The following is a 25,149-nucleotide window of genomic DNA, read 5'->3' on the forward strand; positions in this document are numbered from 1 at the left end:
GGGTTTTTTCCTAAACGTTATTGAGTTATAATTAACATTAATATTGTGTAGGTTTAATGTGTACAGTGTGATGATCTGATACACATATGTATTACAAAATGACTACCACAGTAAGGTTAATTAACACATCTATCACCTCACCTGATTACCTTTCTTTTCTGGTGATAACATTTAAGATCTACTCTCTTAGCAATTTTCAGCTACACAATACAGTATAGTCACCATGCTGTGCATCAGATTCCGGGAACTTATCTATCTTATAACTAGAACTTTGTATCCTTTGATTAACAGCTCCCCATTTTTCCCGCCCCCCAGCGCCTGGCAACCACCATTCTACTCTCTATTGCTACGAGTTCATAGGGTTTAGTTTAAACTTCTGACCTGGGATACAAGGTCCTCTACTCTGGTTCACGCTCTCCTCTTCAGCTTGACAGCTCACTGAACACAATTCTTCTTGTATCTGATGCTCACAGCACAGCAAAATACCCCAGGTTCTCCAAACGTTCCATACTGCTGTTTCCTACCACTGTGCCCTGACTCATGTGACTCTCCTTCATGGGCCCACATAACCTATACTTCCTGATGAAAACCAGAATTTTCTCTAGGTTTAATTCAAGCCTCACCTTCTCCGTTGACCAGTATCCTGACTCCTTGTGGCTCCATCCAATTGTCAGCCCCTCCCTCCTTTATGAACCCATATATACTTCTAGCATAGCACCTACAAAGCTTTACTAAATTTGTTGTTTTGGTGGCCCTCTCTTCTTTTTAGACTGTATATGTTCCTTGGGGGTATGCATCATGTCTTATCAGTCTTATCACCAGCACCTAAAACAGTGTCTGAATACAAAGTATTTAATACGTGCTTACTAAACAAATACCTTAATTCATTAACTCCTGATATGATTCAGGGACTTTCGCCCAGATATAGTCTAGAGCTTCTGAATTAAAAAAAAAAAAAATCAGGTTAAAAGATCTGACAAAAGATTTCTTGAGCTTCTGCTTCAAATCTATGATAATGATATATCTACAAATGTCAGCTGCCAGACACTGCTAGATGTTTTTCAGAGCAGTAGGAGTCCTGAAACCATAAGTGTATGCCAACTACCAAACTATAAATAAGTATCTGCTTATTGCAATTAATAGCTTATTTGGAGGTGAATAATCTCTATAAGAATCGAGACATCATTTTCAATCAGTAAAGGACTAACACTAAGTTCTGGCAACTTTCTCTTTTACGTAGAAAAGGATTTTGAGCATTATTTGGATACTTAAATAGTTAGAAACACATTAATTTTAGCCATTGTTTGGGAATAAGCCTGTGTCATAACTGGCTTAATCTTTATTTTTTTCCCCCAGAATCTGATCTGTAAGGGCAATCGCCAAATGGAATTGTGGATCCATTTGGAGCCAAGATTCTCCACTCACCAAGATTCTGTGAAAAGCCACACAGTAAGAGGAACAAAGGGAAAAATATAAACATTTTCCTACTTCTTTATATGAGGTAAGAAGTTCCCATTTTAGAAATTAAAAAGAAAAAATGACCCTCAGTTTATAAGTGCTTGGCTAAACATGTAAATCATAAGCACTTTATGGTTTGTTTTTGAATACTCTTAATTGCTAAGATGTAAACTAAGAAACATTTCAATAGTCTCTTCATTATTTATCCTATCTTACAACCTTGAAGGAAACAGACTGTTCTGAAGCATGAACAATTTTTAAGTGAGCTAATATTTCCCTAATGGATTTTGGGGTTAAGGGCAATGCTCCAGATTGCTTTTAAAGAAGTTGGAATAATCATTTCTAGTATCTTATCCACAGTATAAGGAATCAAGATGTGTTCATTTCCAACCCTTCCATTGTATGCACTGAAATAATCATATAACTTCTCTTAACCTCAAAGTGCAAACAAGAAATTATATGTCAAGTCATGTGGAAGGCCGCATGTATGCAAGAAGTGTGTACATATAAACACATCTAAGTTTGATAGTATAATATGGCTTTTAATGTCTCATCAGAACAGTAAAGAAGCACTGAATAAGAATACATTAAAAAACATAAATATATATTTACTTTTTATCTAAAAAGCATAACCCTATTTTCTATAAGTTCTAAGAAACTCTACATAATTTCAAGGTTTTTAGAATGGCGTATCCTTTCCTGTACGTGTTACTTAGATGAACAAGGTAATTGGTGAGGTTAGAGAAGGGAAGAGCAGAGGACTGGAACTTTTACTGTTTGCCAGCAGGGAGATAGTTCAGAGGGACTTTTGTTAGGAACCTGGGCAAAGTAAGGGTGTCTCTAGTTTACAGGATTCTCATGTTTGATATTTTAGCTGTGTTTCCTGTACTAATTTCTGTATCTGCTCAAGGGTGACTCCAAAGTCATCTGGTTGGTACTTTGGTTTCAGAGACCCTCCCTCAAATGTAGCCTAGAACTTCTGAATTTTAAAAAAAAATCTGGCTAAAAGATCTGACAAAAGGCTTTTTCCTACTTTATGACTTGATTTATATAGTGCATTGGAATTAAGTCACATTTATTTATAACCTGCTGAGCATTGTTAATTAGAAGAACTAAAGTTATATGAAATTGGAACTATTTTGAAAATTCCAGGATGTATGCAAGCATATCTTTTTCAATCATCTTCTCAACACTTTGAAAAGTCCTGTTCAGGCTTTAGATTATATTGTTGCTGGTTTTCTCCCCACCTAATAAAATGAGAAAATCCTCTCTTTCTTTCTTGTAGATCCTCTTCTCCCTTAGTGTTTGATAATACTAGATGGAAACCAATAAACTAAACTGTAAAAGGCAAAAGTTTATCCACTTCCCCTACTGTTTAAACTTTATTGAAAATACTGACATCCTTTGGTTTGAGATGGGAAATTATTGCAAGAGACACAAATTATAATACCTATTTAATTTTAATTTTAAAATACTTGAATTTGGAAGCAAAGAACAAGTTTTCTGCTAGCAATTCTATTAACTTCAACTATCCTATCTATCTCAAGTGGTGTTTTTCAGATACACAGTAGGTTGGGCATATTACACAGCTGATTCTTAGTCCTGATTCTGATATTTGCTTTAATGCTGTATGATCCTAGGTAACCTCTCTGAGCCTCAGTTTTCTCATTTGTATAACAGGAATAATAATATACATCCAGTTTCCCTGCATAATACACATGCAGTTGAGAGGGTCACTTTAGTGGAGGCACATGAAAGCACTTTGATAGCTGAAGACGTTGCAGATCCACTGATGAACCAGCAGGAGGCTTGGTCCAGCAACTGGCTGAAACATGGTGTCTTTACATCCTTGCCTCTTCAGCTCACAGGTTCTTGCAGAGTTTGAATTAGAAGCTGTTTTTGTCCATGTCCTCTCACCAGCTCGGGAGCCTCGTTCCAGCCTCTTGCTTGAGGAGCAAGTATTACTGTTGCCTTCTTGCATTGGTTTGAGTACAATATTTCTGTTGCCTTCTAGCATTGGTCTGTTTACTCGGTCTTGGCTAAACTTCTGACTACAATTGTCTTCTTCTGGCTTTGTCCCTGCTCTTTGTTTTGCATTTCTGTCCAGTAAAAAAGGTGATCTTGTTTTTGAGGTGGGCTATGGTTTTTTGGCCTCTGTTACCAGTCTGTATGTATTTGTGGTAGAGGATATGCATCAAAGCCTGAAATTATGCAGCTAACTTGACTGGAAGGTTTCCTTGGTACAAGTGTTTTATAAACTGTCAAGTTCAATCAGATATAAGATGATGTGTTTAAGAAAGAAAACCTGAGTTTCATTTTTTTCTGAACTCCACCTGGCATCACTGAGAATATTTGACAATTCAATGATTAAGTCTCTTCCATAGCGACAAAGATCAGTAATGCTCAAAGTGTGGTCCTCGAACTGGGCTTGCCTGCAAAATGTTACTGGTCTGGGGTAAGATAAGTTCAGAATGTGAGAGTCAGCACTGGGAAATGTTTAGAGCAATTTGAAAAAGTAATTTTACATTTGTTGTATCTAACAATGTAAAGAATGAGCTTATATTTTTGTTCTTTTAATCTCATTTTTCTTATACTTTAGAAAATATCTATTTATGATGGATTAGAAATTAAAATAACTAGGCTCTTTACCACAGATAGTTCGAGAAGTACTGTTTGAAACTGTTACTGATGCTTATTATATTTCATCAAATATAATATCCCATCAATTTAGTTTGTGCTATTACTTTATATATCAGAAAAGAAGAAAGCAATGCTGCCAGTTAAGATATATGCCTTGTCTATGTATCACTTAGATTTTTAATATTTACTGAAAGAGCTCTTTTTGACTTGTAATGTAATTTTTTAAAATCATAGATTTCTTTTCTTAAGTATAAAAAGGAAAATATTAATACACTAAATTAATGAAGGTATTTCTTAAACTTCTTCATGTTTTGAGTCCAATATTTCTGAATCACCTTTTACCTAGTGTTGTTGATGTCTGTGTTTTCCACACAATACTGTGGAATATTGTGGTTTTCCACATAGTATTGCTCAATACAGTATTGCCCAACACAAAGATTCTTTAAAAGATTTCTCCAATATAAGTTGCAGGTTTTCCCCCACAAACTACTGACCTTACTAGAAGGTGTCTGTGGACAGTTGCATGTATTTCAGGAACAAACTATATTATAACATTTTTATACTTTTTTTTATCCTTTCTTAGATCCTATAAAGAACTTGATGCATGAAAAAATGGAACTGTGACTATCCCTTCAAAGATGAATATCTGCTTCTTCAGTATCAAATATATACCCAAGTGCTCTGTTTCCATGCCTTCCTGCAGACACAATAACTTCTTTGTTTTAATGCTGAGGTACACAGTAATCTTTTAATAGACATTTATTATGGCAATTAAACTCAACACATATAGTATTAACCAGGCATTTAACTCAATGATGGGAATTTGAAAGCTAGGAAAGGACTGAACTATAGAATGTTTGGGCAAGGCCTGACTGTGATTGTGATTTACAATCTCAGATTGTAAAATGTATCCTAAAAGATGCTAAAACGTGAAAAAAGTGTCTTTAAATAGATGAAATATGGTAATATGGATTTAAAGACTTCTAAGAGGGAGCTATCATTTTACGGGAATAATTTAGAAACATGTGGGTTCATGATTAATATTTATTCCTAGGAGAAGCACTAAGGTTGTTTAATGCATCTAAATTATATTAATTGAATTTAAAGGAGTATCTGTATGGAGACTAGCCTTTGATTAATTCAACTAGCCTACTACAGAGTTTACTAAATATCTAAGTGATTTAATTTATTGAACTACTTACTCCAAAGAGAGTATATCTAGCACTCCATAACAAACACTCAGCACTTACTGTGTGGAAGGCATTACTCACAGCAACCTTTGACATTAGGTAACTATTATTTTCCCCATTTGCAAGACTAGGCATCAGGGCACGGAGAGGTTAGTAAGTCTTGGGGCCAGCACTTAAACCTATACGTGTGGCTCAAGTGTCCAAAGTTTGAGCTGTTAACTTACGCTATGCTGCTTTTCAACAAGTGAAGTTATTTTGGCTACATTTCTAGTTTTCAAAAGATCCTGGAGTTGATTAAAAAAATAATTCCCTAAAACTTTCCAGATCATGAAAGCATGTAATGGGGGAAAAAGACAACTCTGAATTTAAACAAACCAACCAGCTGAGCCAGTCAAGCTCTTGAGTATGAGTAGAACCAGCTGAAGAAAATGTGGCCCAATCAGACCCTTTATCAAGTCTTGGTAATAAATGCCCTTGGCAAACAAACACAATCAGAACAAAAATTTCCAGTACCACTTTCCCGTACCACTGAAAGGAAAAAATGTTGACAGGGACTATGGAAATGTGATGACTAGTAATTATTCAGTTGAAGGGGAATATAAACTGGGACTTACATAGAATTTGGATGCCAAACAAAACTATTACAATGAAATTCGAGGAGGCCAAATGTAAACCAAAACTGTCCAGGCTACAGCGTTTCCCCACTATTGTATATACAAAGGTGAAACTGAATCGCCAAGGAGGACAAAGCAAATAATGTCATCAGCTATTTCTCAGAGTGAAACCCTAATAAAAATGAAACTGAGTTTGTTAAAACTCAATTGTCTGAAGTAGATGCATTTCCTCTTGTTAGAGAATTTAAATAGATTCTTCCTTACTCAAAATACAGAGCGTAAAAATATCCACTGGCTAAATATGAATGCATCTTAGACTTCTCTGAAGACCTTTATTTAAGAAATACAATGCAAAAAATACTTAAACAACAGGGAATTTACATGTCATAAAAGGATGCAGTTATATTTTATAGAGAATTTAGTTTCCCATGAGTTAAATTGCTTTCCAAATCATTGACTAAGCGGTTGTGTTCTAAGAAACTTGAAAGTAAAGTGTAGGTAATGGTTAAGTAAAGATGAATAAAATAAATGAATAGAAAACCAGTATTGGAAATGATGACATAAATCTATACCAAAGATTTTCTTTTACCAAACTGTTTAAACTAAGACATACCTTTTTCACTTATACCAGTACTGCTTTTTAAAAATCCTTGCATCATTTAGGAAGAAAAACACCACCATAATATATTAAAAGACAACCCATTCTGGCTGGAAGATAAAATTACAACTTTAATTTGTATTTAAAAACATTTGATGATCAAAAGGTACAAACTTCCAGTTATAAATAAGTCCAGGGGATGTAATGTATAGCATGATGACTATAGTTAACAATAATGTACTGTGTGTTTGAAAGTGGCTGAGAGTAAATGTTAAACATTTTCATCACTAGAAAAAAATATTTGTATCTATGTGTGGTGATGGATATAAAAATAAACTTATTGTTGTAATCATTTCACAGTATACACATATATCAAATCATTATGTTGTACAACTGAAGCTAATACAATGTTATATATCAATTATACCTCAAACAAAAATTTTTTTTCCTAAAAATTGGAACTTCAAAGGACTAAAATTTTTTGAAATGTATATTTATATACATACTATGAAGTGTATTTAAATCTATAAAATTAAGACATTATGCTTTATTAGTTTTTATAACTTGGATTGGCCCAGGAGCCCTCACTTGGTCAATGTGGCAGAGTGTGGGAGTCTTCATACCAGAAGGATGAGTTCCACCCTGTGATGGTGAATTTTATGTGTTGGCTTGGCTGGGTCAAGGTGCCAGATATTTGGTCAAACACTCTTCCAGATATTTCTGTGAAGGTGTTTTTTGTTTTTATGTTTTATTTTTAATTGAAACATAGTTGATTTACAATATTAGTTTCAGGAGCACAACATAGTGATTCAATATTTGTACAGATTATACTCCACTTAAAGTTAGTATAAAATAATTGGCTATATTCCCTGTGCTGTACATTACATCCTTGTACCTTATTTATTTTACATATTTATAGTAATTTGTACCTCTTAATTCCCTTCCCCTGTCTTCTTCCTACATCTACCCCACTCTCCACTGGTAACCACCCTAGTATGTTCTCTGTATCTGTGAGTTGGTTTCTGTTTGCTTACATTCATTTATTTTTTAGATTCCACGTATAAGTGAAAACATATCATATGTCTTCTCTGTTTGACTTATTTCACTGAGCGTAATACTCTCCAGGTCCAATAATATATATACCACATCTTCTTTATCCATTCATCTGTTGATGGACACTTAGGTTGCTTCCATATCTTGGCTATTGCAAATAATGCAGCTATGAACACTGGTGTGCATATATCTTTTCAAATAAGTGGTTTCATTTTCTTCAGATATATACCCAGGAGTGGAATTGCTGGATTGCATGACAGTTCTATTTTTAATTTTTTGAGGAACCTCCATACTGTTTTCCACAGTGGCTGCACCAATTTACATTCCCACCAGTTGTGCACAAGGGTTCCCTTTCTCCACATCCCCACCAACACTTATCATTTGTTGTCTTTTTGACAATAGCCATTCTGCCAGGTGTGAGGTGATATCTTATTGTGGCTTTCACTTTCTTTTCCCTGATGGTTAGTGATGTTGAACATTTTTTCATGTGCATATTGGCCATCTGGATCTTCTTTGGAGAAATGCCTATTCAGGTCTTCTGCCTAATTTTTTTTTTTTTTTTTTTTTTTGCGGTACGCGGGCCTCTCACTGTTGTGGCCTCTCCCATTGCGGAGCACAGGCTCCGGACACGCGGGCTCAGCGGCCATGGCTCATGGGCCCAGCCGCTCTGCGGCATGTGGGATCTTCCCGGACCAGGGCACAAACCCATGGCCCCTGCATCGGCAGGCAGGCTCTTAACCACTGTGCCACCAGGGAAGCCCTGTTGAGGATTTTTGCATCTATGTTCATCAGGGATATTCACCTGTAATTTTGTTTGTTTGTTTTTTTCTTTTTGATAGTGTCTTTGGTTTTGGTATCAGGGTAATGGTGGCCTCACAGAATGAATTTGAAAGTGTTTCCTCCTCTTCAATTTTTTGGAATGGTTTGAGAAGGTAGGTGTTAACTTTCTTCATGTGTTTGGTAGAATTCCCCTGTGAAGCCATCCAGTCCTGGAACTTTGTTTGTTGGGAGTTTTTGGATTACTGATTCAATTTCAATACTAGTCATCAGTCTGTTCAGATTATATAGTTCTTCCTGATTCAGCCTTGGAAGACCACTTTTTTTTCTAGGAATTTATCCGTTTCTTCTAGGTTGTCCAATTTGTTGGCATATAAATGTTTAGAGTATTCTCTTATTATTATTTGTATTTCTGTGATATCCATTGTTATTTCTCCTTTTTAAATTCTGATTTTACTGATTTGGACCCTCTTTTTTTCTTGATGAGTTTGGATAAAGCCTTATCAATTTTATTCATCTTTTCAAGAAACCAGCTCTTGGTTTCATTGGTCTTTGTTTTGTTTTCTTTTGTTTTTTGGTTTTCTTGAGGGGGGGTTGCTATTTTGTTTCCACTCTGATCTTTATTATTTTGCTGACTTTGGGCCTGGTTTGTTCTTCTTCTTCTAGTTCCTTTAGATGGTAGATTCAATTGTTTATTTGAGAATGTTTCTGTTTCTTTATTAGGCCTGTATCTCTATAATCTCTTAGAACTGCTTTTGCTGTGTCCCATACATTTTGGAAAGTTGTGCTTTTATTTTAATGTGTATCAAGGTATTTTCTGATTTCTCCTTTGATTTCTTCATTGATCTACTGGTTTTTTTGTAGCATGTTCTTTAGTCTCCTTATATTTGTGTTTTATCCATTTTTCTTCCTGTAATTGACTTCTAGTTTCATACTGTTGTGATCTTAAAGATACTTGATACAATTTTTATCTTCTTAAATTTGTTGAGAGTTGCTTTGTGGCCTACCATGTTATCTATCCTGGAGAATGTTCCATGTGCACTTGAAAATAATGTGTATTCTGCTATTTTTAGATGGAATGCCCTGTATATATCTATTAAATCAACTGGTCTTATGTGTCATTTAAAATTTCAGAGACCGAAACTACCCCACCTCACCCCTACCAAGCAAGAGGAGATTCTGCCAGCAGACTGCCTTTGGAATCAAGCTGCAACTCTTTTCTTGGTCTCTAGCCTGAATCCCTATCTTGGAGATTTTGAGTTTACCAAGCCTATACAATTGCTTGAGTTAAATCTGTTGTTTTTAATCTGGATCTGGTTAAACAGGTATGTCTAGTGTATGAAAGCTCATTGAGCTGGGCTCTATAAAGAGTCACTTCTCTATATGTTCATTAAACTTCATTAAAAAGTTAACAAAAATGGCTTCAAACCTGGGAAATATGTCCCTATACAAATTATAAAAGCAGAAGTGAAGCTAATTGTTATATAAACCAGTTGTAACTACAAAAGTGAGAACATTGGGAGCAACCACTTTATAATCACCAAAGACATAGGTTAGGACTTCAGGTTGCATTAGAAATTTTGCATTATGTTCATAAGGGATATTAGTATGTAGCTTTCCTGAAGTGTCTTTTCAGATTTTGTTTTTAGGGTAGTGCTGAAACCATAGAATAAGTTGGGAAGTATATTTTTCTTTTCAATTTTCTCAAAGACTTTGTTTAGGGTTGGTAACATTTCTTCCTTCAATGTTTGGGAGAATTCCTTTTATGGGAAGGTTTCTAACTATAAACTCAATATTTTAATAGATATTGGGCTATTCCAGTTATCAACTCCTTGAGTGAGGGTTGGTAGACATTCAATTATTTTTTTCCTTTTCATCTAAGTTAAGTTTATTGGCATAACGTTCATAACATTCCTTTATTATCCTTTTTGTATCCTTTAATATCCTTTAAGTATGTGTAGGATATGTAGTGATGTTGCCTTTCTCATTTCTGATACTGGTCATTTATGTCCTTGTTTTTTCTGACCTGTCAGACTGATCAGATCTGCTAGAGATTTATCAGTTTTATTGATCTTCATAAAGAACCAGGTTTTGATTTCATTAATTTTCTTTATTATTCTTTCTGGATTTTACTGATTTTGGCTTTGATCATTTCCTTTCTTCTGCTTAATTTGAATTTTTTGTTTGTTTATTTGCTTGTTTTTTGGGTGTTTTTGGTGGTGTGTGTGTGTGGTTTTTTTTTGTTTGTTTGTTTCTTGGGCTGTGTTGGGTCTTTGTTGCTGTGCAAGGGCTTTCTCTAGTCGCAGCAAGCAGGGGCTACTCTTCGTTGCAGTGTGCGGGCTTCTCACTGTGGTGGCTTCTCTTGTTGTGGAGCACAGGCTCTAGGTGTGTGGGCTTCAGTAGCTGTAGCACGTGGGCTTAGTAGTTATGGCTCACTGGCTCCAGAGCGCAGGCTCAGTAGTTGTGGCGCACAGGTTTAGCTGCTCCATGGCATGTGGGATCTTCCTGGACCAGGGATCAAACCAGTGACCCCTGCATTGGCAGGTGGATTCTTAACCACTGTGCCACCAGGGAAGTCCTTAATTTGAGTTTAACTTACTTTTCTTAATGTAGAAATTGAAGTTATTAATTTGTTCCCTTTTTTCTTTTCAAATATGGCCATTGCTGCTATAATTTCCCCCTAAGTATTGCTTTAGCTGTATCCCACATTTTCATTCAGTTTAAAGTATTTTCTGTTTTTTAAAACATTTCTTCTTTGACTTCTGGGCTATTTTGAAGTATTTTTTCAGATATCTTTCTATTATTGATTCTAATTTAACTCCATCATGGCTACACAACATACTTTGCATAACATGAATCCTTCCTAGTTCAATAAAACTTGTTTTTTGCCCTGAATATGATTTATTTTTGGTAAATGCTTAATGTGCAGTTGAAAAAATATGTATTTTGTTGTTTCTGGGTGGAATAGTCTCAATTTGGTTGATAGTGTTATTCAAGTGTTATTGATTTGCTATTCAAATCAATATATTGTTATTGATTTTCTGGCTACCTGTTCTATAAATTATTGAGTGGTGTGTTGAAAACTCCATCTATAATTGTGGGTTTGTCTATGTTTCTTCACAGACTTATCAGTTTTTTTCAGGTAATTTGCAGCTCTGTTATTAGGCATGAAACCATTTAGAATTCCATGTCCTTTGAATGAATTGAGTCCTTTATCATTTATTAAATGGACCTCTTTATCCTTGATAATATCCTTTGCTCTAAAATCTACACTAATATTTGTGATTAATGCTCACATAGTATATCTTTTCCCACCCTTTAGCTTTGGCCTATTTGTGTTTTTATATTTAAAGTAGGTTTCTTCTAAGCAGCATATATTTGGGCCTTGCTCTTTTTTAAAATCCAAATTTTTAATTGGAGTACTTTGATCATTAATAATTAATGTGATTATAGGTATAGTTGAGTGCAAATCTACCATCTTATTATTTGTTTTCTATTTTTCCATACGTTCTTTGTTCCCCTTTATTGCTTTTTCTGACTTCTTTTGGATTAAGTATTTTTTATTATTTCATTTTATCTCTTTTACTGGCTTAGTTATAATTCTTTGTTGTGTGTGAGCATGTATGTGTGTGTGTCTGTGTGTGTAGGGTTGCTTTAGGTTCAAAGTATACATGTTTAACTTATCACAATTTGCCTAAATGATATACCACTGCATGTATAATATAAGAACTTCACAACAGAGACAGGCCGGATTCCACGTGTCTGTGGACCCGGCTAGGGTTGGGATGTTGCAGGCGGCGGGATGTCCTGTTCTGGCCTTCTCTGTGGCCTCAGCACATTCCTAAATCATGGCCTAGCCCTGGCCTCCCTGCCTTGGGCCACGCGTCCCACAGCCACCCTGAACCAGATGCACCGCCGGGGACCTCTGAAGTATCCGCCTGCGAAAGTGGGCCCCTCGGCTGGCCGGCAGCAGCTGAAGGGCGCGGTCCTGAGCACGTTCATCTGCAAGCCTGAGAAGCCCAACTCGGCCAACCGCAAATGCAGCCACGTGCGGCTCAGCACTGGTCGGGAGGCTGTCTGCTTCATTCCCGGAGAGGTCCACAGCCTACAGGAGCACCACGTCATGCTTGTGCAGGGCAGCTGCAGGCAGGACCTGCCAGGTGTCAAGTTCACCGATGTGCGCAGCAAGTACGACTGTGGCCACGTGCAGAAGAAGTGACCCCCTCCCCACCTCCCCCCGGATACCGCGGTGTTCACGGCAGAAAAACAACCTTCCCCATGGGGCTCCTGCAGTGTCCTTGGGAAGCTACTCCAGCTCTAGAAGTAGCTGGCCCTGGTTCAAAGCCTGGCCACCTCTTCCATCAGGGCCACCATTAACCCATTGTGGCCCTGGGTGTGAATCAGAAAAAAGGCGCCCCTCTCCCAACACCCTTGATTTCCATGCTGATGCCAGGGACCTCTTCTGCTGTACTGCCATCAACTGGGAAGGGGCTGCAATATACACAGAGACACCGCCCCGCCCCCACCCGACCCAGGTTGTGACCAGAACCCCCTTGTGTGGTTTTCGCCCTCTGTGTGGTCTTGGCCACTGACATCCCTTCTGACCTCAGTTTCCTCCTGCAGAAAAAAATAGCTCCACTCGCAGTATCCCCTTTATTGGATTTGGTGAAGATTAAACTAGATGCTTTATGTGCATAACAACAACAAAAAAAATGAACTTCACAGTAGTATACTTCCATATCTCCCTTACCTGGCCTTTGTGACACTGTTATCATATATTTCACTTCTACATATGTTACAGACCATATACTGCTATTATTTTTTCTTTAAACAGTCTGTTAGCTTTTAAACACATTTAAATAATAATAAAGTCTTTCCACTTATGTAATTACTATTTCTGTTGCTTCTCATTCCTTTGCATGGATACATACTTTCATCTGGTGTCATTTTCCTTCTGCTTAAAAGACTTTAATATTTCTCAGAGGAAAAAGTTTACTAGCGATGAATTCTTCCAGCTTTTGTATTTCAGAAAAGTCTTAATTTTACCTTTGTTTTGAAAGGTATTTTTCCTGGGTGAAGAATTCTAAGTTGACAGGTTTTTAAAAAACTTAAAACTCTGCTCTAGGGCTTCTCTGGTGGCGCAGTGGTTGAGGGTCTGCCTGCCGATGCAGGGGACATGGGTTCGTGCCCCGGTCCGGGAAGATCCCGTATGCCGCGGAGCGGCTGGGCCCGTGAGCCATGGCCGCTGAGCCTGCGCGTCCGAAGCCTGTGCTCCGCAACGGGAGAGGCCACAACAGTGAGAGGCCTGCGTACCGCAAAAAAAACACACAAAAACAAACAAACAAGAAAAACCCCTCTGCTCTATAGTCTATGGTGTCTTCTTAGTTCTTACCACACCAAATCTAATTTCCTGTGCTTACAATTTAAGGCTCATCCTATAAATTGACTGATTTTCCCTCTACTCCTTAAAAGTAATCCTCAAACCCAGGCATGCTATTCTCCTTCCTAGTCCTATATTTATTCTTCTTTCTTTCTCTGTAACTTTACCTCCATTTTTATCTCCTTCATCCTTCAAGTTCTCTCAAAAGTTTAAAGCCTTGCCTTCTCTAAGAGGCCTTTCCTTCCAAGTTATTTACAGTTTTCTTCATCACCATCTGCTTTTACAGCTCTTGGACTATCAGAATTTTCACCATTAATTATATACAGCATTTTTTGCGTTTTTCCTGATCTTATCTTGCCTGTTTGATGAAAGCTCTTTAAGAAAACTGAGTAATTTATACTGTTTATGCCCTCTACACCATCCTCTTTCTGTACCTCCTGCCCCAATCAGTTTTGTAGCTGCTTTTAAAAGATTTGATTAACAAGGGACTTGATAATTCACTGAACTAGGTAGGTATTATCTTTGGGAATCTGAAAGTAATTTATTGACAGGGTCAGAAGTCATACCAGAAAGGCCAATTTCGCCAACTCTAACCAGAGCAAAAGATTTGCATTCCAAATACAAACATCAAGCTTTAGGAAAAATATACTGCTATTCAAAAACTGGTATCATTTTGGTTTTCATGATTTTCATAATGGTCAAGGTGATCAAGTGACTAGACTCATTTTCCAGCAGGGATTGTGGCACTCATTTGGCCCGAATATTTTTTACATGAAGATGAGGACAGATTAATAGTTGTTCTTATACAACATGGGTTATGTTAGACTCCCTTAGTTAGGATTCCTACCAAGTTAGTTTCACATAGAGGAAGATAGAGACCTGAATTACTGACACTTTTATTCTCAACTTCCAGGTTTAGAAATAGTATTTCTTTCTAGCCATGAATGCTCCACATTAATTTTATGTGCACTCATGCCCAGGCTTGTCAGATACTAAATGTATATGTCTCCAATTGAATAAATAAGAATGTACTTATAATAAGTTGACCATTTAGTGTTTTCTGGGCTTCGTCTTAGTTTCTTAGCTGTAATGCCCATGAATTCAACACCATTACTGCCCTTAGATTTTAGAGAACATTTATGAATCTATCTTTGCATCTATCTATCTAAATATCTATCATCTAAATATCAATCTATCATCTATTTACCTCTCTCCCTATCTATAAATATCTGTATATAAATCAGTGAGTCATTCATTCATACATTTTTTATTTTTTTGAGTTAACTAAATCACATTGTTTAATATTTCTTACCCAACCCCCAAATTTGATATCACATAACTCAAATCCTTTTTCTCTTATATCTCAGTTTATAAATTCGATTTAACCCAATATTTCTAATCATTTTCAATTTTATTCAATTTTCAATAAATGTCCCAAATGTTTTCTGTGCCACTCTGTTGGAAAGATCCTTAACTACTTTTAGCTTCCTGAGATGTCACCAGAGTAAATGCACCTGAGACCATATTCATGTTTGGTTTTGGGGGAAGATAGGGCTGGAGTAGCTATAATGCTTTGCCAGAAAACCTGTGTTAAGGCAGGTGCAAGAGGACTAATGTGTCAAGAACAATGACGAGTACAGAGATATTATGCTACCTGCAAATTAAAAAATTAGTCTGTCACAGTTTCATGGATGCTAGTACAACACTCAAGACTCCTGGGTCTAAGACAAAAGATTTTATTATTCGTAGCAGTATCAGTAGCCAAAGAATCAAAATTATTTTGTGCCAGTTCTTTGAGCCCCAATTTCCACAAGATAACATGAAAAGGTGACATCGGCATACATAGTGGGCTGCACTTGAGAAAACTTAAGCTTAGAGAAAGCTTCTATAATGGTTAATAAGCATGTCTGTTTTTTACTCTGCTGGGAAACACTATCCCTATCTTCCAAGACTGCTGTACAAACATCCTTGAAATGATAGTCCAGAACCAAGTCAATCTTTGCTCAGAGGATGTGCAGAATCACAAGAGACCTATGGAGAGTTATCTTCAGTACAAGGGAATATTGGTTTGGAATTCGTCCTTTGAAATAAAGTCTTTCAGAATAAACAGGCAGCTCAATGAGACAGAAATAATTTCTGCCTTATATAAGGATATAATTAATTTTACCACCTGAACTAAAAATTTTATTTGTTATTGTTTCTGCAATGCAATTCTGACACTGACTACCCAGAATGAGTGCAGACTTCACAGATTAAGCAAACAGTCCTCCACAAGACTCCCCTCACTTCAGACACCAGCCACAAGCTCCAGAGTTCTCAGGTCACCTACATCTCTGACCAGCTACAAACTCACGGGTTCCCACTACCCCTTCAGGTTCAACAACTTAATAGAATGACTCACAGAACTCAGGGAAGCATTACACTTACAGTTACAGTTCTATTATAAAGGATACAAATGAGGACCAGCCAAAGAGGGACAGGCATAGGATGAAGTCTGGGAGAATCCTAAACATGAAGCTTCTGTGTCTTTAGAATGTGCCACTCTCTTGGCACATCAGTGTATGATAACCAACCACAAGAGCTCACTCAGGCTTCAGAGTTTTTACTGGGCTTTCATTATATAGGAATGGTTGATCAAATCATTGGCCACTCCTCCCCTTCTCAGAGGTTTGACACTGAGTTGACATCATGTGGTTCAAAGTCTCAATTCTCTAAAATATAGTTGGTATTTCTGGAATGACCAGCTCCCATCCTGAAGTTAACTTGGGGTCTTCCATGAGTTGTCTCATTAGCATAACTCAGGTGTGGCTGATGGGTTCACCAACAAAGGCATTTCTATCACTCGGGAAATTCCAAAGATTTAGAGGCTCATTCCCAGGAATCAGACACCAAGATCAAACAAATACTTCATTATATAACAGTTTCCTTCTTATTCTCCCAGATATATGCAGCAATAATTTTGTAAAGTGGGAAAAAGGAGGAGGGGGGGAGGGGGAGGGGAGGGGGAGGGGGAGAAAGAAATATAGAGTGCAACTATCGAACAATAATTTACCTGGTAAAGAGCACATGACTTTTCATTTATTGTTCTATATGTCAATGATGTCTTCTATATTCAAATTTTCTTTCTGCTATCTTCTTCAGATTGGTCCTACTTTTCTAGTCAAGGCTATTCCTAGGCATTTTGTATTTTTATTGTTATTGTGAATTACCTTACCATTTGATTTTTCCTGTTATTATTGGTGCATTGGGTTCCTATTAACGGAGTATATCTGTATCAAGAGATTATTATTTTTTAAATTAATTAATTTATTTTTGGCTGCATTGGGTCTTCATTGCTGTGCGTGGGCTTTCTCTAGTTGCAGCGAGTGGGGGCTACTCTTCATTGCAGTGCGCTGGCTTCTCATTGCACTGGTTTCTCTTGTTGCTGAGCATGGGCTTTAGGCGCGCGGGCTTCAGTAGTTGTGACTCATGGGCTCTAGAGCAGAGGCTTAGTAGTTGTGGCGCACGGGCTTAGTTGCTCTGCGGCTTATGAGATCTTCCCAGACCAGGGCTCGAACCCGTGTCCCCTGCATTGGCAGGCGGATTCTTAACCACTGTGCCACCAGGGAAGCCCCCAAGAGATTATTTTTAACAATTTTTAAGGAATTCTTTTTTACGTTTCCCATCCTTACGCATAGTCAGAATTTCAGGAATAGCACTAAATAATACTGGGTGAGAGTGAGACTTTTTATTTTCTTTGTGATTTTTAGGGCATTCCACCAAAATTTTGTTATTTCAGTATTGGGCTTTGCTTTTATCCATTTTACATCTTAAGCCTCTGTGTGACATTTCAGGTAACGACTTATGTTCTAGGGTTTGGGTTTCTCAACAGAGCACTATTGGCATTTTGGGTAGATTATTGTTTATTGTGCTGGATTGTTTCACATACAGCAGGACATTTGACGTCCCAATTTCCCAAACAAAATAACAGTAGTGACCCTCTGAAAATGGTGGTGACAACCCCAAAGGTTTTCACATATCCCCGTCTGTCCCCCAAAGGGGCAGTACCACCCCTTTTGAAAATACCTATTTTAGAAAATGTAAAAAAGCCAATCCATATCTAGGCCTGGGAACAAATTTTCCTACAGTAGCATAACTGCATGGTGTGGAGGCCTAATGAATCTTGAAGGAATAGAAAATATTCTGAGGTTTATAATACCACTAACAGGATACTGACATCCAAGTTCTGACATCCAGATTTTCAAAGTTTTGAAAATTGAAAAGACAACGAACCTTTAGGGAAGTACCTTTTTCTAGACACATTATCCCGCACTAGCCAGCTGTCAGCCACTCTGTGTCTAGAGTGCAGTCTTTTCTCCTGCCTCTATCCTCTCTTCTCAGCTTTGTTTTAATACCCACTTTGGGAGGAAGGTCTGTGGCCCCAGTACATTGAAGGTACAAGTTGGGTGGTCCATGGTTTCACAGGCAAAAAGAAGTTTGAGGAACAGAGTTTCCAACAGCTCCAAGCTACATGCAAATCATTGTACTTTTATTATCCCTGAGCTGAGGACTGTTAGAGGTGCCTCATTCTAGTTCAAGAGGTTGTACCTGTAACCTTTAAAAATTGTATGAAAAATAAAAAAAAATTTAAGAAAAGAGGTTGAATCGGCCAGTAATACCAATTGTTCGTGTGTTTTTAATCAATGAAATGACTTGAGTAAAACACTGGTTTCTTGTAAATAATTGGCCTTTCATTTTATTTTATTGTGTTTTTGTGATCTCCCCTCTCTATTTTTATATTTCACTTTAATAGTATAGGGAAGGAAACCTTTTCTTGTTCCTCTACCCATCTTAGATTCATTGAGCAGAGAACCCTGCAAGTAAGACTTGATGATGAGAGAAAACCATACAAGTTTACTAACAAGTGCATTGCACACACACGGAAGTACTCAGTGATGAGTAACTCAAAGGCTAGAACCTAGGCTTATCTTAACAACAGAAAAATAAAATTTTACAGAAGTAATAAGACAAGGAAGATAAGGACTAGTTAATAAGGTTTGTTATGTAGATTTTCCTGGTGCTATCTCTGGGCTTATAAGGGTCTAGAATTATCTCTGGGGATTAACTTCTGTCCTTTCCTGATAGAGAGAGGAGAGGGACACCTTTATAAATTTATGTTCTTTTAGGCAAATGGGGGAGGGCAGAGAGCTTTTCTTATACTTGCTGCTCAATTGCCTTCAGCTCAAAATAATTCTTATGCCAAAGTGGCATATTTGGTGGTGGCATATTCTGCTACCCTTCAGTAGGAAGTTGAGAGAGAAACCCAAGTTCCTATGTCATCATGTTCAAGGAAAACACACTCTGCTTTCCTGCTTTGGTGGCCAGATAAATTTATTTATTAATTCATGCAAGAAATATTGGTTAAATACCTACTAAGAGCTGGATTCATGACTCTGAAGCAACTCCCTGTGTATTCATTAGGTGAGGATTAATCTAATTAGATGAAATAGCCTTCTTCATGTGTTGATTTTTAAAAGTACAGTCACTCAACCTTTAGACTAAGGCAATGCCTAATAGAATATCTCATGCTAGAGGAATAAAAGCAAATTAGTATGACAGGCTTTGCATTTGAAACTGACAGCACTGGGCTTAGGGATACACTGAATAAATATAAGAATTATTATACTGGTATCATTGCTCTTCTAATATATTTAAAAGCATATTATTTTAAAATGTATTTTATGTGCCAGAAAATTATGTCTTTGCTAGGACAGATATATCGATGATGACTGAATAATATTGAGTCTCTGTACTATAGACCTAAGTCAAATATTTGAAATTTATCTTTAAACAAAGCACAACAGTTGGCATCTTCAATAAATTTATTTTTTTCATGTGGCAGAAGGCCTTTTCTGAGGCCTTCACCAGGAAGCTAAAGTCAGGTTTTTTTTTCTCCACTGATGTTTTTCCTCTAAAAATTTCATTTTAATATTTTTTGGGCATTTTTTCTGGCTCTGTTTAAATATTTATAGTCCTTAATGATAATTTAAAAATTGTATTTTGATTTAAACTGGCATCTTTTTGTTTTGATATTATGTCATGCTTCCTTGCTTTTTGATTTTTCCCATCCTAGCACTGCTTATTCTACCTGTTCTCATTGATAGATCTAGTGGATCAGTGTTAATTCAAGAAATGTCTTGTTATAGTTGCACTTGGAGATATCAGCCCTGAATTTTGTGCTCTTGAGCATGTAGAGGCATGATGAAAGGTATTAAGAGACAATGTAGTGAGTGTAATGTTTATGAGCCCATCTCTGGAGCCAGGCTCCCTGGGTTGAAATCATTGCTCTCTGTTACTGTAAGCTGGTTTCTGTGTTTGAGTATCCACATCTGAATAATGGGATTATAGTAAAACTCAGTTCATAGACTTCTTGAGAGGATTACATGGGTTAAAATACATGAATTGTTGAGAACAGTGGCTGACCCATAGTAAATGTGATGTAAATATTATTATATAGCTTTAAATTTAGTTTTATCTTTTTCCTTAATGTACTTTGAGTTCTTTCCCTATATCTTGACTTGTATCTTGCAAGGTCATGCCAAGACAATCAGTTAAAAAAATTATAGTTCTGTTAAAAAAGAGCTGCTTCTTTGGAACTAATAGAATACATTTTAGAATCATGCAATGTCAGGAATTACTAGAGAAACTCTTTAAATATCGCAAACATCTTCTTTCTCATACAAATCCAGGAACAAGACTTCCAGTTATAGGTATCTAAGGCCTTACAGAGAAGTGGTGTTTTTCCTGAAACTACTCCTTGTGAGGGATTGTTATGGGATTTTACTTTTTGTCAGCTCTGAATTAGGTACCTAGTTCATGACTAAATGTCTAATACATCCTGCTGATAGACTGGCTATAAATTTCTCCAACACTGTGTATTCCAGTGACTTCTACAGGCTCATCCTACTAGGGCCCATTAGCTGATGAGGGTTATTCTGTGAAGACTCTTAATATCTCTGCCACATAATGAATACCTTTAAAACATTTGCACTGCAAAAAACATTTTCTGTGCATCTCTGACAGAATATAGGCAAGAAGAGACTTTTGAACTAAGGACAAAATCTAAGGGAGAAAGTTTTAAGAACAAAAATAGGTTCTTAAGGAATACTTGGGGAGAGTTCAATTCCATTACTTATGTTTTTAGAAGGGCATACCACTGCCAAGGTATGAAATAACCAGGAGGAATATTACTGAGGTGATGACAAACTTTTCCAGTAATAGCTACAAATGGTATCATTTTCTTCCAGACCAAACTTTGCAATATTTTTAAAGGGAGGCCTGGTAACACTGCAATATCTAGAAGAAAATAAAAAGGTAGGGAGGCATCCTCCCTAGTGACTGATTATACCTCAGAGACTGTGGAAAATTGAAAGCTATCTAGATAAGCAGTTTAAGGTGAGATGTTTCAGGTGTGAATGGAATTTTGCGGTGTCTGGTAAAGAAAGCACATTAATTACAAAGTGATTAGAGCTTTAAAAATTAATAATCTCCTTATGTTCATTAGTTAAACATAAGAAACATTTAAAATTATAAAAGAACAAAAAGCTATTAAATCAAAACAACAATCTGGGATCAGAGTCATAATGTAATGAGACATTTTCAAGGTGAAGAATATGAAAACACAGTTGATTTTACAATAAAGTTAAAAATTCTCACAATACAAGATTGTGTTAGAACTGTTTCTAATCAATGACAACATTTATATTCTTATATTAATTTTTGAGCTATTCGATGATAATTCTGACTTCCAAAGTGCAGTTAAAAGAACCACATTTAACTTAGCTCTGAATATGTGAAGTCTTATCATCAAAAAATGATAGCTAAACGTTTTCCAAAGGCTTTGCATCCAAGTTATTTGGGTGAAAAATACAGCTTTGACTATGATCAGGCAGAAAAGATTGTTTGCCCAAATGAGGTAAAATAGAATCTGAGTGATGAATATCTTTATCAGCGTAATGACTGACTGCTGCTGCTGCCAAAATGACGTAAGACTGGTCACACCTCTTAGTGTGCTTGCCCTTGTTGTGTGGGTCTGACGCAGTGGAACTCTTAGCTTCACGTTCACTAAGGAGAGTATTTTCCCCTGACGCAGGTGTCTCTAGATGGTCAGGGCAATAGGAACAGGAAACGGTTATGTGAGGCACAGAGCAGCAGTCTGGGTTTCCTCTGTCAGCCCCCAGTTCTCAGTTCACAGAACCCATGAATCAACCCCATACACAGAAGGGCAAAAAAGGGTAGAATGCTAGGCTTTGTGGCTTCTTTATTTTGAGAACTTCACAACTGCAATAAGCTTTTGAATTTGTATCATCATTTTAACGTAGCAAAAGCACGACATGCATACACACCCCCACCATTGGTTTATAGTCTCCTAATACCCACTCTATTAAATTACTGATTATATCCTAACAATATTATTAATTTATTTAAAACTTTTAGCCTCCAGTTTAATCAGTTGAAATCTATTTTGTCTTTTCTTACTAATTTATACAATTGTATTAATTGATTTTTTATTAACTTACATTTATGCAATTCATTTAGTTTTCTTTCATAACTTTTATTTTCACTCCATCTTTTTTTTTTTTTTTTTGCGGTACGCGGGCCTCTCACTGTTGTGGCCTCTCCCGTTGCGGAGCAACAGGCTCCGGACGCACAGGCTCAGAGGCCATGGCTCACGGGTCCAGCCGCTCCACGGCATGTGTGATCTTCCCGGACCGGGGCATGAACCCGTATCCCCTGAATCGGCAGAAGGACTCTCAACCACTGCGCCACCAGGGAAGCCCCTTCAAGCCATCTTATCTAGTTGTATTCTGATTTCTTATTTGCCTTTTTATCTGGTAGTATCTTCTTTCAGTTTACTTCATTTTCAAAATTACCAGCTAATGTATTAGGTTCCCTCCCTTTAAAAAAATCTTATTACTCTCCTAGCTTAATAAATTATAGGCAGGAACGTGGCCCATGCCATAAAGCGGGTGCTAGGAAGTTAATTTGCGCCTCAAGAAGGGAGGTTAATGATTTTTGTCTATGTTTTCCTCACTCTTTTAACACAACTAAATTTCTGCCTAGTTTAAATTGACTTTTTTTTTCTTTTTGGTAGTGTATTTAATAGTAAGACTTTGAGTTTCATCTATAAAAAATATTCAATTCAACCTTAGGCTTCAAATTATCACACGTGTGTAAATTCAGGCCTTGCTTCTTATATTCTGCCTGGTGGTTTCATGTACTTGTATTATCTTACACTGAGGGCTTATTGGAACATTTTTATATATTTGAATTTGGCTTTCATGTGTTTATTTAATTTATTTATTTATTAAGATATAATTGACGTATTATATTAGTTTCAGATATACAACATAATGATTCGATATTTGTATATATTGCAAAATGATCACCACAGTAAGTCTAGTTAATACCTATCATCATACATAGTTACAAAAATTTTTTTTCTTGTGATGAGAATCATATATTTACTTTAGAACTAAGGGAACAATGCACAAGATCAAGAGGAAAACTGGAGAGGGTATCCTCTCCAGCTTTCAATATACTGGATAGCCAACAGACCAACAGACAGGAAAAAGAAGAATTTACTACTGAGTCACACATTTCCCTCCAACTGTAAAGTCAGATACTAGTATCTTCTGAGGCTGTCTTTGTCCCTTCATAAGCAAGTCTTAACCTCTTTGTATAACATAGGAGAACAAGTTTGTTCGTAGGGGAACTCACTGATGTTAGCTGACGATCTGAACAAAGTCCAAAGCAAAAGCACAAAATAAATGTAGAAACTCACACTAAGAAGTGGAATATGGCTGGGATCCAAAGAGAACTGACCCCAAATTTTCATATATAATGATTTTTGCAGATGCTAGTTAATGGTTTTCATTTCTGCTTTTTGCGCAAGTGCTGGAATTCATCAGATCTGGAAACAAATGTTTCAACAGTTCCCAGAGAATTTCTGGCCTACCCATCTCCAGGAAGTTATGGGAGTCTCATGAGGAATCCTGTTTCCTGTAATACTTATGATCCATTTTGCAAATTCCAAAGAGTTGAATTAGGGTCAGCAGCAGCTACTATTCACTTGTTGCCCACTAAGTACCAGACATTGTGCTAAGCACTTTCCGTACATCCTGCCATTTATGTCTTACAACAACTTTATTAAATAGATATTATTATCCCCATTTTCTAATGAGAAATATGAAGCTCAGTTAACTTACCTCAAGGTCACACATCCAGGAAGTAGAGCTAGGACCAGAATCCTGGTCTTCAAGACTGTATTCTTAACCACCAGTTAACAGAGCCCCCATTAAATACAGCATGATTCTAAATACACATTTAAACGTGGAGAAGAACAGGCATATAATATTGTCAACTGTTTTCAAGTTAAACCTTAATTGATTGGGAGATAAGCGGATGCATTTGGAAAAAGCTCTTCATTATCATTATTGTGATTTTATCAGCATCATTTAAAATTTAGTGATACATCGTACCATTTTAAGACCTATGGGCAAGGACAGCATAGGAGCCAACTGCAAAGGATATAAGATATCAAGTGATAAAGCCAAGAATTTCAATCTGTAAAAATTACGCCCCATGTAATATATAAAAGTTGCACAAATCACAACAAGTTAAATATCCACATGCATAACTTTTCTTTAGGATTCCAGGCCTGCCCTGGCTTAAGCACCCTACAGATTCTATCTCCCTTTTCTTGACCTTTCCCTTACCTTCTTGTTGTCAGTCCCTTCTCTGTTATTCTCTTTTAATAACAATTTGCTCAGGAGATATTTCTTAAATAAAAATGTAAACTTTTAGCATAATTCTGATTAAAATATCTGAATTTATAGTCAGAACCAAAGCATTTTCTGTGTGAAAATATTTTAGTTAGGTCCTTATTTCTTACAATCTGTGCAGAACTTCAACTTTCACTCACTCTTCCTGCAGTTCAAATATCTTTCTACAAATCCACTCCTTTTATCTCATACTGTTCATGTCTAAGTAGATTGGATTTCAGTTGTCCCCCACTGGACAGTTGACCTCAGAGGCTCTCTGACAAACAGCATAATTCATTTTTGTCCAAAAACCATTTATTGGAGGCTTCTATATGCCAGGCAGCCTGTTGAGTGCTGGTGTGTAATTGCAGAAAAGACATGAGTCCTTTTCTAAGGCACTTACAAGTCAGTGGATGAGCTTTTCCTGGCCAACTAGCTATTATTTCCTGGTTCTCACACTCCATCCAAACCAAATTTTCTTCTCTGTTGCCCTTTATATTCAGTTAACCTTAGTTAAACCTGGAGACATTAGTTGAGAGCTATGTCTCAATGCTCTGAATAGACTTTTCTCTACGACACCCCTCTGTGGTTTTCCCCTAAAATTTCCTTTTCATGAACATCTACTCCTTTCAGCAGC

General features: G+C 36.9%; 1 protein-coding gene and 1 pseudogene across 3 annotated transcripts in view; one reads left to right on the plus strand and one right to left on the minus strand.

The window, feature by feature from the left end:
* The window catches only part of MME (membrane metalloendopeptidase), a 334,644-nt gene that overhangs the window by 208,757 nt on the left and 100,738 nt on the right, over positions 1–25,149 (minus strand). The gene's annotated exons all lie outside the window — the stretch shown is intronic.
* Positions 12,133–12,549, plus strand: LOC114890519 (annotated as a pseudogene).

The sequence above is a fragment of the Monodon monoceros genome, unplaced genomic scaffold, assembly GCF_005190385.1.
Source record: "Monodon monoceros isolate NGI ecotype Baffin Bay Population unplaced genomic scaffold, NGI_Narwhal_1 Super_Scaffold_11, whole genome shotgun sequence".
In the NCBI taxonomy this organism is placed as follows: Eukaryota; Metazoa; Chordata; class Mammalia; order Artiodactyla; family Monodontidae; genus Monodon; species Monodon monoceros.